This window comes from Folsomia candida, unplaced genomic scaffold (assembly GCF_002217175.1).
Source record: "Folsomia candida strain VU population unplaced genomic scaffold, ASM221717v1 Fcan01_Sc022, whole genome shotgun sequence".
Lineage (NCBI taxonomy): Eukaryota > Metazoa > Arthropoda > Collembola > Entomobryomorpha > Isotomidae > Folsomia > Folsomia candida.
In genome coordinates, this window is record NW_019091214.1 from 666,274 (window position 1) to 675,466 (window position 9,193).

Sequence of the window (9,193 nt, forward strand, 5' to 3'; positions counted from 1 at the left end):
CATGCGATTCCGATCTTTTTTCCGCTTTTTCTGCTCAAAAATAAAATCTACTTTAAGATGATTTTTTCGCTCTTTTTACTACTTTGAGTGAAAAATCAGTCTCTCAGAGACATGTTTAAGGGGACATCGCCCGATTTTGATGCCCTATGGAATATATTGCAATATCAGGTGAGTGTATGAAAAGTGAGGGAGGATTTTATTCCATTGCCCCACCTGCGCCCGCCACACCCCCTGAAAAGCATTGCAACCACTAAAACTACCGCATTCAAACCTTTGCCAAAAATCCTATTTTCATCCCATTTTGGTAATTTTTGGATTTACATGATCTTAGATAGTTGTTTTATCATATCCAACATGAAGCAAATTTAAATTTTAAAAGAAACTCCAAAGTTTCTTGACCACCCATTCTCTGCTCCTGAGTATTCAAGCGATAAAAAATCGGGACAGTCAAGTATTGAGCGAAAAAAGCGGATTTCAGATTTTTTAGCTTTTCGCTTTTTCAGATCTTTTTTACAAACTTGGGAGACCCTATTGTGTGAATTTACTTATAAAATTCGTGACTATATAAAGGTTACAAGGTTCAGAATATTATTATAATTTTTTTCAGAATTAATTCTAAAGAAACCATAATACTAGCAGAGTTACACGTAAGTCACACACACACAAATAACATACCGTTCTCTGATTTCGAAATTACAGTAACCAAAATTCATAAATTTAACGCACATTTTGAATAACGTATATTTTATAAATGCATATCTTGGAAAATATTAAAAAACTTGCTAAGCATAACTTAATTTTTAGCCCGAGTCAGGGCTTATGGAACCATCATGTCCGTCCGTCCGTCCGTCCGTCTTACGATAACTCTCGTTAAACTCATCCTATCGACTTGAAATTTGGTACACATGTAGTATGGGGCAAATGAGGAGTTAAGTTCGAAGATGGGCGAAATCGGTCAAGTGGTTGACCAGTGGGGGTCATATAGGTGGGTGGGGTATTATGCATCAAAATTTCAAAATCGTCATAGAAGGCAGAAATTTGGTATAGAGGTTGCAGAGGGTTTCTAATGAAAGAATATGAATTCAAGTTGGAAAAACTTTCATGTTGAGGGACCCGAGGGGGTGACCCATACTGATTTGTCAAAATCGTCATATCGAGTTGAAATTTGGTAGATAGGTTGCTTATGGGTTTTAAGGAAGAACATGAAATGAAATTGGTCAAATTTTTGGAGGGACCCGAGAGGGTAACCCATACCGATTTTTGAAAATCATCTAATCGAGCTGAAATTTGCCATTGACGTTTCTAATAGCTCCTAATGAAATAATATGAAGTGAAATTAGAAAAAGTTTTATGTGGAGCGACCCTAGGGGGTGGCCCATACCGATGTTTAGAAATTGTCTTAAAAATATGAAATTCGGTCCGGTGATACTTAATGGTTTCGTATGGAAGTATATGAAGTTATAAGCGAACAAAGTGGAACCAAAGTAGCCTAGAGGGTGACCGGTTACCGGTAAGCTGCTCGCGCTCATTTGCACTCGCTCATCTGCTCACGCTCATCGGCACACCCTCGATTGCACACCTACACATTTTGCACACGGATGATCCTGCACACCCTCATCGGCACACCCTTAACTGCACACGTACACACTCTGCTCACCAATCATTCTGCACACCTAATTATTATTTGCTATGAGGGTCATAAGGATGGTCACAAATATTTTGGTCCCAATTGACGAAAAACGCATTTTACACCGAAATTCCTTCAGTTTGTTGAATAAGTCCAGTATTGTGGTCATTTTGGTATATGTAGGTGTCAATCCTTTCATTCATACATGTATTTTATATAGGTAAATTAAGACAATTTTAAGACAATTTTAAGATTTTAATAAAAATAATCCAATATATTTTCGAAATTTAGAAGTACCAACTTACAAATAGTAAATTGTAATAAAATTTTAACCATAGATAAATTACGTGCTCAATGAGCAATGGGTTGATATTTCAGTTCAAATATGAGAGGTGTGAGGAGTGGTAGATGAAAATGTACATCCCATATTAAGCATTGGCGAAAGTGGCCGCTCCGCGCGTCACTTAAGTGGTCATAGGGTGACCAAATTTTATTTTAATTTTTTTTTAATTTTAAACATAGGTATTTCAACCTTCTTATTCAATTTATAATAATGAGAATACAAAACAAATCACACAACTAAAAAAAATAACTTAAACTATGATTATGATTTGTATCGAGGTATGCCTAAAATTATTATTATTAGTTTTAAATCAAATTTATTACTAAAATATTAAATTTGTATATTACGACTAAGTTTGGCTAAGAATTATGGCGGTGGTTATCTTCTTGAGAGGACAATGTCTAAATGCCGTCATGGGTAGAAACTAAGCATTTTTGCCCTCTCCATCATCTTGATGACCACGTGAGAGATATAAAGAATAATTCAATTATAATATAAAAGGAAACATACTTAACTTTACTTTGGTTAGTCATGCATAAAGAGCGAAAGTTAATGCATCAAAACCCTAAATTAATATTGATCTTACTATTTGTAATTTCCTAAATTTTAAATTTGTCCCACCTATCATAAAATTTTGATATCAAACTTTTGTTGAGATTACATGCATGAAATTCTGTAATTATCCGCCCATATAACATGTGGCGGTATGAAGAGAGCAGGTTAAAGGAACCAGAATAATTGTTAAGCTTATGGACAAGGCATTGATAAATAGTATAGTAAGCATAAAGGATCAAAATATTGGCACGCACGTGTTTTGTGCCATGAAGAAAGGCGTTCTCGAAGTCTCGTGTATGTATTTTTACCTTGGTCAACAGCTTGGCAACCGCTTGCTTCAAATCTGTGACATGCTCACAAATCAAATAATGTCCTACTTTTGGCCTCTCAATATTACAATATGGACAGCAATTGTTGTCATAAATGTTCATCGATAGTGCAAGAGAAGGCGTTATATTTTAGATAAATTTTATTTATTTATAGCGTTTTATTTTAACACGGAAATTTTGTCGCATCACTGGAATAAATACAATATGTCGAATTTTTATAATTTATAAAATATAATTTGCCTATTTATAGCTCGTAATTGGCTTGTCAATGGCAATATTACACTGAACCACCGTCATTAACTATTAGCAGTCAGAATAATTTTGCTAAATTTTTAGTAAAATTATTCTGTCCAATTGTTTAGTCCTAGGAAAAATATTTCCTAGGACTAAGCATAGTCGAAACCCCTCATAAATCTTAACCAAGAATAATTAGTGTGCAGAATGATTGGTGAGCAGAATGAGTGCGTATGCAGTTGAGGGTGTGCCGATGAGGGTGCGCAGAATCATCCGTGTGCAAAATGTGTAGGTGTGCAATCGAGGGTGTGCGGATGAGCGCGAGCAGATGAGCGTGTGCATATGAGCGCGAGCACAATGTAGGACACCGGGTGACCCATACCGTTTCTAAAAGTATTTTAAAAGTTGGTTGTTGGTAGCTGATATTCGGGAAATTGTTCATACTTGTGTACTAAAGTGAAAGTGCAATGTCATAACGACCGAATTACTATTTTGAAGTACCCAGTAGGGTCACCCGCCCTGGTTTGGAAAATGGGCGTAGAAGACTAAAAGTTGGCGTGATCCTGCAGGGTTAGATCAGCTTAATAAATGTGAAGTAAATTTTAAGATTTTTTGCCAAGAGGACCCAGTTGGGTTTTTGGAATTGGTTAAAGAAGCTGCATGCTGGATTTATGGGAAATTTTTTAACGATTGTGAATTATTCGCAATCGTCAAAAATGTTTCCATAATGACCGGTACCAACTACTATTAGGAGTTGGTACTGGTCACTTGACAAACATTTAGAAGTGGACTCAGTCCCTGACTCGGGCTATATAAACACTGCACACTGTAGGTTTTATTAATTTATACATACATAAAAGTCGTGCTTAAAATTACCGATTTCCCAAGTCTGTTTTCAAATAAAAAAACTAAAACTAATTGTAAATCAGAAATTACATTTCTTTAAATATGACCATCATCAATAACTTGACGTAAATTCTTTCCGAATTTCTCGAAATTTTTCACATGTTTTTCAAGCTTCAGTGAGATTTTGAAGCCGTTTATTAAATAAATACATCAAAAATAATGCAAAAATAAAGGAAAGATTGTACAGTCGTGGTGCTTTCTTGTGTAGTATAAAGTTCAAATTATGAACTAAAATTTCCTTAAATTGTAAGTTTCACTCCATTATGTGAAATTTCGCAAATTTGATCTTCGCTATAATAACATTTACACAGATAGATGATCTCAATTCTCGATTAATTTGGTTGGCAGAAAATTACAAAAAGCTATCATTTAAAACTCGTTACAATTTCTCTCCAACAAATTTCTGTAATCCTATTTTCCATTTTTTCCGAAATTTCTTCAATTATATTTTTTTCCTAATTTTACTAAATTTTCCTTAATTTTTCCCCCTAATTTTTTTCACAGGATCCACAACCCCGGTTATCGCGTCTACCACGTGGATATTTCCTACGATTCGACCTACGGCGACGTTATTGACCACGAAACTTGGATTTACGATCTCGGACAGGCTTACACCGAGGCGGAGAAAATTTTTGGAATTCCGCCACGTCGTCGGCCCTCCACTTCGAACAAGAACATTGTCCCAGCTTCCGGTCCGGACCATTTTTCAGTTCCGTGGTTTCATCTTTATCAAACCACGGACATCAAGACACGGGATTAAAAACTTACTCTCAAAAAATCTCAAACTTTTCATCTTCAAAATGGCGAAAGATAGAAAAACGTTTGACGCCTTTTATAAGTAAGTTGTGTAAACGATTCAGATATTCTTTTGGAAAAAGATATACATAAATTGCTGTACTACTTTCCGTAATAAAAACCCATAATAACTGTTTACCTGGTTGGTAAAAAAGAATCAAGAGAAATTTCAATACTATAAAAGATTTCCATTTATACAATTTTGTAGATTTGAAAAAAAAATTTGAAAGACCTACACGTAACCTTTGTAAAAGTAATATTTATACGAAATTTGCAAAATTTCACAAGCTGGCGTCAAAGTTTCCAATTTGTAAAACGGCATTTTTCCTGTTTTCATTTTTATCTAGCCACCCAAATTTACGGGATTAAAAATTTACTCTAAAAAATATCAAACTTTTCGTTATCAAAATAACAAAAGATGCAAACACGTTTGATGCCTTTATCAAGGTGTGCAAAAAAATTTTTGTCTGGGAAAAATATGCAAATTGTTCTACTATTTTTAACGAATCCGTAATATAAAAGATTCAAAAACTGGTGTTTAGTTGAAAAAAACAAGTCTAACGAAATTCTAAAAGTTTCACACTTTTACAAAATATTGTGAATTGGAAAAAAACTCAAATGCGCTACGTCTACAAATCTTTGGAAAAATAAAATCGTTACGAAATTTGCAAAGTTTCGTTGCAAAGTTGCAAAGTTACAAGGTTACTCCAGAAAACTTTCTGTCTTCAAGACGGTAAAATGTTGATTAGAAGTTGTGCAAAAAAGATGGCAACAATATTGAAAACTTGGTAAAAATTTAAAAAATTAATATTTTTAGGAAAAGTAAAATTAATTTAAATAAATATTCTAGAAGTTGACAATTTTTTATTTGGAGTAAAAATCCATTCTATCTAAATTATTTTAGATGTTAACAAATTTTGAAAAATTGACAAACTGGCGTGAAAGTTATTTTGTTTATTTTCCCCATTAAAATTTATCTAGTGAAATTTTGCAAAATACAATCGACATCAGAACTATATATGCAATTATCTATTTCATTTCATTTCTGCTATTATCAAATTAACTAAATGACTTGAAAACGTATAAAGAAATTATGCAAAATGCTCAAGAAAAAATGAAAATTAAGAAAATTGGAAAAAATGGAGAAAAATGGAGAAAATTCGCAATTTTTGTTGGAAAGTTGGTCAAACCTTATCGGGCATATGCCTTCACAAATCTGTTTACCCGCTGACAATCTAAACCTACATATTATTTGGTAATATTTCGGCTATCATCAAATTAACTAAATGACTTGAAAATGTATCAAAAAATTCGCAGATTGTTCCATTTTAAACTAAAATAATGAGAGTATTCACGCAAGATTATTTGACACTTTATCAATCTATAAGGGTAACTAGGCACTAAATGTCAAGCAATCGTGGTATTCACGCACCTTTGGTAACTACGTAAACAGCGTAAAATCCGTAAACTTACAAACGTTTACAAACAGCTTCCCGTGAATTCACTTTCGCAATTATTTTCGTAAAAATTTATCTGATAATTGGAACAAAATTCCGATCATTTCCAGAAAAATTAATGGAAGATTTGTAGAGCTGCATTTATTGATATACTATATACCACGAACAGTGGAGGCTGTTCCTATAAAAATTTCCAAATTCAACCTTCCTAAATTCTAATCCTAAGTTATTTTTCGACTCCACACTAAATCTTAGCTAAATATATAAATTCAGAAATCGGTATGGGTACCCCTTCCTCATTGCCCGTCTGGTTATTTTTTGTTCATCTTTGACTTCATATTCTTTCATGAGAAGCTATGAAGTATCACCATTCCGAATTTCAGCTTTTTGAGACAAGTTATGAAAATCGGTATGGGTCACCCCAACGGGTCCCGGATGTGAAAATTTTACCAATTTCACTTCATATTCTTCCATTAGGGGCCTTTAGCAGCCTCTATACGAAATTTCAGCTCGATTGGATGATTTTGAAAAATCGGTATGGGTCACCCCGTCGGGTACCTCGGCTTGAAAAATTTGTCAATTTCAGTTCATATTCTTTCATTAGGAGCCATTAGCAACCTCTATGCCAAATTTCTGTATCGAACAATTTTTTTCTTCCCCAAATTGAGTTTACAAAATACTTTACAAAATTAAAAGACGCCCCTGAGCTGCGTAAGTTTACAAAAGTTTGTAAACTGATTGTCCTTGGCAATTTTTGTAAAAGTTTGTAAACGTTTGTAAGTTTACCGATTTTACGCTGTTTACGTAGTTACGAAGGAGGGCGTGAATTGCCTCAATCTTTCTTTTTGTAAAACAGGAGTAGAAAAAACATAAAATTTCGAAGCGAGAACAAATTAGAAGTTATTTTTAGAAAATTTCTACTTCGCAAGTTTTTTATGGTCGAAACCGTATCCGAAAAATTTTATTTACCTAGAATTTAAAAACGGTAGTTGGAAACTTTGTAATTTACATGTGAAATTTAAGAATTATATATGTGTTTCTACATAATTTTATAGTGTTCCTGCTTTAATGAAAATCACTCACATGCAATATGTAAATTTGCAATAAATAAAAACACTTGTGAAGGGTTTCAATCTGTATAACTTCCATGACTTCTTCGAAAAAGGTAAAATTTCGCAAATGGCCTCAAAGTTTGCAATTTACCCTGTCAAACTTACCCAATTGTGCAAAAAATAATTTCTCATCCAAGAACAAGCATAGCTTTACAATTTTGTATAGATATTTCTGTTGTATAAAATTAACTAAATTAATCTAATGCTACATGAAGGAGTATGAAGGAGTTAACAAGATCTCTCTTTGTCCAATTCCGACCGATCAAAGCGCATTAAATGTAACTCAAATTCAAGTTAACAAATTATTAACTGAATTAAACGTTAAAAAAAGCAATATTCCTGGTCGTATCCCTGTCCAATTACTCAAAATGTCAAATTGCTTCATTGTTCCATTACTTACAGAAATAATTAACTACTTGCTACTTTTTCTGTTCCAGACGTGTGGAAAACTGGCTTTATTACCCCGTTGTTAAAAAAAGTGGAATTCTCATCGCTCAATGATATAAGGGCCATTACTCAAACTGATATATTTTCTAAAATTGCTGAACAATTTATGTTTGACAAGTTGTATGCTAGCCTGATTGACAAAATCAATTTTTCTCAATTTGGTAGTTTGAAAGGAGCTTCAACTACTCATTATTTGTGCAAAGTCAATGAATTTATTTTAAAATCGGCGGATATTTCGGGTTCAAAAGTTATCATTGCTGCTGTTGATACCTTAAAAGCCTTCGATTTGCTGGATCATTTAGTTATTGCTCAAATTTTATTAGATTATGGTGTTAATGAATTAGATATTTTGTGGATCATGTCGTTCTTGAAGTCCAGATCACAATGTGTTAAAATTAACGAATGTTTGTCAAATTTTGAAACAATTTCTTGTGGAGTACCGGCTGGAACAAAGCTGGCTCCGTTACTACACTCAGTTTTATTTCTCGTGATACAGAGTTTATTCATTGCGGTAATGAATTCGGTTTTAAATAAGTTGGAACTCGAAATCATTATTAAATTTCTAAATTTTTGTCAAGCAGGATTTGTTGATGACTTAGTTATTGTAGAAAGAATTGTGGGTAATAATCTCCCAAACATGCAGAAAGCTCTTGATGTCCTGTCCAAGGCGTGTTCTGAAATTAATATGAAGCCAAATCCCATCAAATGTGAAATTCTAGTTGTAAATTTTGGTGGTAGGAAATTAAATTTTTCTACAGATTTTTATATAAATAATGTAAAAATTCCTGTTGTTGACAAGTTAAAGTTATTAGGAGTTGATTTCACTTCGAAATACGAGTGGAACTATCACATTTCCAAAATTGTGTGTCAAGCTGTGAGTAAATTGTATCAATTAAAAAAATTATTTAAGTCTGGTTTCTCTGTTCCTGAATTAATTCACGCTTTTAATGTGTATATTAGATCTGGTTTAGAATATTGTGCAGTTGTTTGGGGTCCCGGTTTACCAGCCAAACTTATTCACAAATTTGAAAGAGTGCAAAATATTGCGCTGTCCATTATTTTAAGAAAACGGGTTGATCATAACAATTATGTCGATGTGTTGAATTCGCTTAAAATCGAGTCTCTTGAAATGCGTAGAGACATTTCACTTAAAAAATTCGGGTTTAAACTAGTTATTGGTCGTTATTCTGCTTTTTTGCCTAATTTTGATACTTGTTCATCTGGTATGATGTTAAGAAAAACCAATATTATTCATCAGGCCAATATTAAAAATGTAAAATATTATAATTCGACATTACCCACATTAATTAGATTAATTAATACTGAATACAGGGAAAAATGCACTATATTTAGTTGCAAATATGAAACTATTTTAACGCTGAGAGAAC